This window comes from Tupaia chinensis, unplaced genomic scaffold (assembly GCF_000334495.1).
Source record: "Tupaia chinensis unplaced genomic scaffold, TupChi_1.0 Scaffold000077_1, whole genome shotgun sequence".
Classification (NCBI taxonomy): domain Eukaryota; kingdom Metazoa; phylum Chordata; class Mammalia; order Scandentia; family Tupaiidae; genus Tupaia; species Tupaia belangeri.
Genome location: NW_006159538.1, coordinates 4,979,405 through 4,987,117, shown reverse-complemented (window position 1 = coordinate 4,987,117; position 7,713 = coordinate 4,979,405). Strand labels below are relative to the sequence as shown.

The window sequence follows — 7,713 nt, the reverse complement described above, 5'->3', positions numbered from 1 at the left end:
TGCCAAAACTTCAATTCACACTATGAAGATCGCTACCAAGCACAGCCGGCTAGCACAGCTGGTAGCAAATTGAATGGTAGTGCTGAAGGCCACATGGCCATCTGCAGGTTTGGATCCCCGGGGTGGATTGGAAAACATGTCAGGCACATCTGTGCCTGCCCAAGCTGAAGGGCTGGGGAAAGGGGTATCTCAGAGTCATGAGACCCTGTCAAGGGTGCTCCTTTCTCTCTCTGTCTCTCTCATGCACTATCATGAATAAAATAAACTTTAAAAAATAAATTATGATTTCAATCCAATATAGTAAAGATTTCTTGAACACCTATAAGTAGCCAGACATGAAACAGTATTTAAAATCTTCCTGACCTTGGACTCCCACGTAGTCGACCGCGGTTCGTGTTCCGGACCCGGTGGCTTAAAACTCACGCCGGGCGCGTGTGCGTGCGTGCCCAAGATCCCGAGAGGAGAATGGAGGAGAAGGGATTGCGGCGTGACCATCCCCCCTGGGGGGTGATTTCTCGTTTTCTGTCTCTATGTCTCTCTCTGTCTGTCTGGCGAGCGCACGCACCCTACAGTGAAAATCTCTCAAAAAAAAAAAAAATCTTCCTGACTTATGTTTCTTGTGTTTGTACGTTTTTTAGATCTAGGGCACATGAGCTCACTGCAGACAGAGAGAGAGGGAATGAGGAAAAGTGAGAAAGCATCCCTCGGGGGGAATGGCCACTCAGTGGATAGTGTATTCAGAAAGTATGATTCTTTTTTTTTATTATTATTTTATTTATATTTTTTGAGAGATTTTCGCTATAGGGTGCGTGCGCTCGCCAGACAGACAGAGAGAGACATAGAGACAGAAAGTGAGAAATCCCCCCCCCAGGGGGGATGGTCACGCCGCAATCCCTTCTCCTCCATTCTCCTCTCGGGATCTTGGGCACGCACGCACACGCGCCCGGCGTGAGTTTTAAGCCACTGGGTCCAGGACGCGAACTGCGGTCGACTACATGGGAGTCCAGCAACATAGCCATTACACTAACTGCTGGTTCCCCAGAAAGTATGATTCTAATGCATCGAATAAATTGAGGATTCTCTAGCTGCATTTGGTAAAGAGGGTCCATGGGTTTTTGAATATGAGAAAATGGAATAATATTGAGTGCTGCCAATCACAAAAACCCTATAATTTCTTAGTTTACCTAGAGTAAATACTGAGGACTAGATAGCCATCTCTGCCCCATTCAGTGTCTTATGACCTGCTATCTGTCTCACAGGGACTGTGGGTGCAGGCAACTTTCCTTTAAAGGAGCTCTGAGCCAGACAATGACCTATGCCTCTACCTTATGGACTTCAACATGGCATCATACATCAAGTATTTGCTTTAAACAGTGTTGGGGACATGGAGCATAAACATCTCCATTGCCTAAGAGTGGGCCGTGCGGTGACTTCTTCCAAAGTGTGAAGTAGGGAAAAGAGCTTTACAGTGGAGAAACCTGATGCTGCTTCAGCCAAGTAGTGACCAGTGTCAACATCGACAGTGAGAAATAGTTTGGATGGGATGTATCCTTTATGAAAATGGCATTTAACCTCCTATTTTTTTTTTCTCCCTGAAATGTATATTCCTGGTCCAGTTGCAAGAAAAACATGAGGGAAATTTCAATTAATTGACATCTTAGAACAGACCTAATGTACTCCTCAAAGCTGTCAAACCATTAAAAACAAGGAAAATCTAGGAAACTGTCACAGCCAGAAGGAGCCCAAGGAGCCATGCTAATTAAGTGTAATATGGCACTTTGAATGGCTCCCAGATTATGAAAAAGACATCAGTGGCCCGGCCATCATGGCGCACTAAGGGAGCTGCTACACAATGCGAAACACTCCAGGTTTGCACTTGGGTCCTGCAATCCTGGCCGGCTGCAGGGCTGGGGGAAGGATTGCAGCATGAAAACCCTGTCAGGGCTTTCTGTCTCTCTCTCTCTTTCTCTCTCATCTCTCTCTCTCTCCTTCTTTCTAGAAAAACAAACTTTTTTTTTTAAAGGGACATGAGGCAAAAACTAAGAAACTCTGAACAAACTATGGTCTTTAGTTAATAAAAATTAACAATTTTCATTCATTGGTTTATTATCATAAATGTACCATACAAATATAAGATGTCAATAATAGTGATAATTATGTGCAGGGATGGAATGGGAGGGGTATATGAGACCTCTTCGCTCAAACATTCTGTAAACGTTAACCACTTTTTGATCTTTGTTTTTTGCCATAGGGCATGAGTGTTTGCTAGAAAGAGATGGAGAAGTGAGAGGGAAAGTGAGAAATCACCTTCCCGGGGAATGGCCATGCTGCGACCTTTCTTCTCCATTTTCCTCTTAGGCTTTTGGCACATACGCACACATGCCTGGTGTGATTTTCAAGGTGCCGAGTCCAGGACTGAAACTGTGGTCCGCTATATGGAAATCCAGCACCTTAACCACCTCGCCATCTGCTGGCCCTAACCTTAAACTCTTCTAAAAAATTAATTATATTTTTTAAAAATCATAGACATAAGGCAAGCAAGGAGGAGAAAAAAAAAAAAAACTAATGTTATTCTTAGCCAAAAAAAAAAAAAGTGTATGAATTGAGATTTAGAAAGGTGACGATACCACAAGATTCAGTCACATAAGATTGTTTCGATCCTCTATTAGCACTTTCCACAGCAGTTTATATTACACCTTGTCTAACTTGGTCCTCACAATATCTTGGAGGTTAAATATTTCTTCTGTCTTATAAGTTACCACCTTATTAGTTTATCACTAATAGGTTACTATACTAGTAAGAGACAAGGAAGAAATGAAATCTGTGTTTCTGGATTTACGTTTGTGGCTTTCTACTTAATAGACTGCAGAGAACAAAGTTCAATGGAATGGAAGCAGAAGTTTCAATCAAGGATGTAATTGCTGAAGTTGGGATGTATAATACAATTGAGGTTGGAGATGACTCTTGACCTTGGGGAATATATGCTTAGGGGTGTGGGGGGAGGGGAGATAGACCAGTACAACGTACAGAAGTCTTAGGTCTGCTGGAGTGGAGAGGAGGGGCAGATGTGGCCATCGAATGTGCACATAACCTTATTACTGTGGGTGGCACGTTTCAAGGTCAGATCCCTACAAATATGTGCAATCTCTGCAGATTGGAAGATTATTTCTTTTTACCTGAGGGAACATTGGAGGATAGGGATCTTGGTTTCTTTTCAGGTGTGAATAAGATGATACACACAAATGACAAAGCTGGCAATTTTTTTTAATCTAGTATAAAGCTCTCTTTTTGTTTCAACTATAAATGCTTTCTTTGCTACTAAATAGTTGACAATTTGATTTTAAGATTGGATTTAGCAGAAGACCCAAAACTTTCATCAAAGTGCAATCATATATTAGTAATAGTTATACTCATAGAATATTTACTATAAGCTGGGTACTATTCTAAGTGCTTTATAAATATAATCTTTTAATCTTTACAACTCCAAGGTAGATATCTTTTACTTCCTATTTTACAAATGAGGAAACTGAAGCATAAGTAAGTTGAAAATTTGTTCAGGGTTACCCAAGTAGTAAGTGGCAGACTTGATTTGAACAGAGGCAGTGTGACTCCAGAATTCATGCTTATGATACTTATGATATATTATTTATCTACCCTTCACCCTGGGTCTACCCACACCCACATACACAGAGAAACATAATGTCATTTATATTTGAGAAAATACAGTTTCTCTAATCTCTAAAGTTCTTTTTTAGAATTATTTATTATCATTATTATTTTAATATGCTATAGGACATGTGCAGTCATCAGAGAGAGAGTGAGAAGGCAAGCTGCCAGCCAGGTCCAGGACTTGAACCACTGTCAGTCATGTGAAAGTCCAGTGCCTTAACCACCATGGCACTCACTGACCTGTCTAAAATTATTTTTTGTCTTCTCAAGTTACCTGAGTACTAGTTAGCAGAGGCATAAAAAAATTATTTATTGGGCCCAGCTGTGGTGGTGCAGGTGGTAGGGCTTTGTTGCACAATACTAGAGCCATATAGGAAGGCTCTGGGTTGGTTATCTGGTTCATCTAAATACACTGGTCATGCCTGTAGGCATGCTTGTGACCCTGACTGGTTAGAAGGCCAAAGGTGGGTGGTCGGGGGGAATGCAATGACATGATAAAACCTTATAAGGGGTCCCTTCCTCTCTCTCTCTCATGAAAGAAAAAAAAGAAAGAAACTTTAAAAATAAACTATTTGCTTGATTTAGTTTTAAAATAAGTTAAATTATATGCCAATACCAAGTGGGATTTATTCCTGGAATGCAAGGATGGTTCAACGTATAAAAGTTAATTAATGTAATATCCACTGTTCACAGAATGAAGGAACCTAAGATCACATGATCATTTCAACTGGTGCAGAAGAAAGCATTTGACAAAGTAAACACTCTTTTGTAATAAAAACACTGACCAAACTAGGATTAGAAAAAAATGATCTCAACATAATAAAGGCTATACACAGAAAATTCACAGCCAACATCAAATTTAGTGGTGAAAGCCTGAAAGTTTTTCATCTAATACTAGGAACAAAATAGGATACTCACTTTTACCATTTTTATTCAATATAATATTAGAAATCCTTGCCAGAGCAATAAGACAAGTAAAAGAAATAAAAGATATTCAAACTGGAGAAGAGACATGTTCTTACAACTCCCTAAAGATTGCACACACAAAAAATACTGTTGGAACTCATAAACAACTGGGACCAGCAGATGGCATAATAGTTATGTGGCTGAACTTCCATGTAGTCAGCTATGGTTCAAGTCCTGGACCCAGGGGCTTAATACTTATGTCGGACACATCTGCATGCATACCCAAGATCCCGAGAGGAAAATGGAGGAGAAAGGACTGTGATGTGGCTATCCCCCCTGGGGGAGTGATTTCTCACTTTCTTTCTCTCTGTCTCTCACACACCCCATAGGAAAATCTCTCTTATAAAAAAAAAGAACTAATAACCAATTCAACAAAGTTTTAGCATATGAAATTAACACAGAGAAACCAGTTGTACATTTTTGCACTGAGAATAAAAAATCTGAAAAGGAAATTAAGAAAACAGCTTCATTTATTGCACAACAGCGTTAAAGGGAATAAAATGACCCACATGGTCAACTGTGGTTTGAGTCCTAGACCTGGTGGCTTAAACTCATGCCAGGTGTGTGTGCCTGCATGCCCAAACTCCCAAGAGGAGGATGGAGGAAAAGGGATTGCAATGTGGCCATCTCCTCAGTGAGTGATTTCTCCTTGTTTCTCTGTGTCTCTGGTGAGCTTATGCACGCTATAGCGAACATCTCTCTCTAAAAAACTTAAAAAGGCAACAAACAAAAAAACTCAAGGGCTGTTTGCTGTTCTTGTCTTCAGGGACCACCTAAGTAAAAGGTAGCTCTCTCTAAGTTTATAACTTCCTGATCTTAGAGTCAGTGGTACTTACTGAGTATGATCAAATGCACATTTTAAAACCTGCTATTTCTCTAGAAGCTATCCAGAATATTTACACAATTAAATTTGCATTCTCACCCTTACAGCCCGAAATTCTTACCTGATAGCTCTGAGGGTTATTCATCTCTATCTTTTGTAACACTTAGCAATCTATGAGCACAAAGTTGAAGATCAGTGAATTATATGTTTAATTTAACTGAGAGAAACTTAATAACCTCAAAATTGGCAGACCAAACCTCTGAAATGCTTTCAGAATTTGGGAATACCTAAAAAGTCACTAGGAGCCAGATGTAATAAATAAGACTTCTCCTTAACAGCATGATAGGGCCATAAAATAGTAATTTTCTTGCATGGCTCATAAACTGAGTGAAAAGACAACTCTTAGAGAGGGTTACTACCTCTTCAGACCCCTAGGGCCAGACAATATTATAGTGCTATATTATATTATAGCTGTATATTATTCATATCGCTTGTTCGTAATAAGTGCCTACTCCCATAATGTATAGTAAGAACTTAACATATGCTTTCCCATGAATTATTCTATTTAGTATTCATAACCATCCAGCAAAGATAAAAGAGGTTTAAACTTTGCTAAAGCCACCAGACTTTAAACCCTGTCTCCTCTCCTCAAATGTATGCCTGCCTTTCTTTCTTCCTTCCTACTTTCCTTTCTTTCTCTTTCTTCCTTCTTTTCTTTTTCTTTCTTTCTTTCTCTCTCTCTCTCTCTCTCTCTCTCTCTCTCTCTCTCTCTCTCTCTCTCTCTCTCTCTCTCTCTCTCTCTCTCTCTCTCTCTCTCTCTCTCTCTCTCTCTCTCTCTCTCTCTCTCTCTCTCTCTCTCTCTCTCTCTCTCTCTCTCTCTCTCTCTCTCTCTCTCTCTCTCTCTTTCTTTCTTTCTTGAGAGATTTTTGCTATAAGGCATGTGTGCTTCCCTAGAGAGACAGAAAGCGAGAAATCACTCCCCAGGGGAATAGCCATGCCACAATCCCGTCTCTTCCATTCTCCTCTCTGGATCTTGGACACGCACGCACACACTCACGGCATCAGGTTTAAGCCAGGAGTCTGGGACTCGAGTCATGTTTGACTATGTGGTAGTCCAATGATGTAACCATTACTCTATCTGCTGGTCCTATGCATCTTTCTAATACCTAAGATTAGCCTTATGTTTTTCCCCATGGCCACTCAATACATATTGTCCAAGACAAGCTGATAGCATTGTTAGTTCTTAGCTTTGTCTGTGCTCCTAGGGCCTCTTTCATGAAAATCCTACCCCAGCAGGCAAGGAGTCATGCTTTCCTGGTAAAAGTCCTTTCCCTCAGCTGCTTTTCTCACTGAAAGAGCCAGATCCTTTCTTAGATGTCTAGGAAATTGCCATTGGGACATCTCATGGGCATTTCAACCTTAACATGTCTGAGTAGAATTCTTGATGATTTTAACTTAGCTGTTCTCTAATTCTCTCATTTTAGCAAATGGTACCATCATCCAATAAGTTATCAAAGCCAGACACTTGAGTGTAAACTTTGTATTTTCACTTCCCAGATACACATGGAATTGTATGCCGCTCTCCATTTAGCTCCATTAGTGCCATCCTAGTCTTAGCCATCCTTCTCTCATTTTGACAGTCGCAGTAGTCTCTAGTCTCCTTACTGGGCTTGCTGATTCTGCTCTTATTTACACTTTACACTAAAGCCCTTCTGCACACATCAGACTAAGCTTTTTATTTATTACTTTGTTTTACTTTGTTTTTAAATAATTATTTAATTTTATTTGTTATCTTTTTTTTTTTTTAATTAGTTATTGGGCATGTGTGCTCGCCAGAGAGAGACAGACAGAGAGAGAAAGCAAGCCATCAGGTCTGGGACTCAAACTGCAGTCATCCATATGGGAGTCCAGTGCCTTAGCCACCATATTACCTGCCCCCAGAGTGAACTTGGTTTTGAAGATAGATATTTGCTATAGGGTGCATGCGCTCACTGGAGAGACAGTGTAAGAGAGAGAGAGAGACAGAAAGCGAGAAATCATTCCCCCGGGGGACGGTTTCGCTGCAATTCCTTCTGTTTTCCTGTCAGGATTTTGGGCATGCACAAACACTTGCCTGGTATGAGTCTTAAGTTGCCAAGTCTGGGACTTGACCACGGTACAATGAGTCGACCCCAGTTTACTACATGAGAGCCCAGCGACATAACCATTCCTCCATTTGCTGGTCCCCAGAGTGAGCTTTTTTTTTTTTTTTTTTT

The 7,713-nt window shown here is 40.5% G+C and overlaps 1 protein-coding gene and 1 long non-coding RNA gene across 3 annotated transcripts in view; one reads left to right on the top strand and one right to left on the bottom strand.

Moving 5' to 3' along the window:
• Nucleotides 1-2,944, top strand: part of LOC106733989 (uncharacterized) — a 4,211-nt gene extending 1,267 nt beyond the window's left edge. The window contains exons 2-3 of the long non-coding RNA XR_003548130.1: nt 1,260-1,545; nt 2,870-2,944. This is a non-coding gene — a long non-coding RNA (uncharacterized LOC106733989). The remainder of the gene's footprint in view (nt 1-1,259; nt 1,546-2,869) is intronic.
• The window catches only part of PTH (parathyroid hormone), a 99,871-nt gene that overhangs the window by 7,746 nt on the left and 84,412 nt on the right, over nt 1-7,713 (bottom strand). The window lies entirely within an intron of this gene.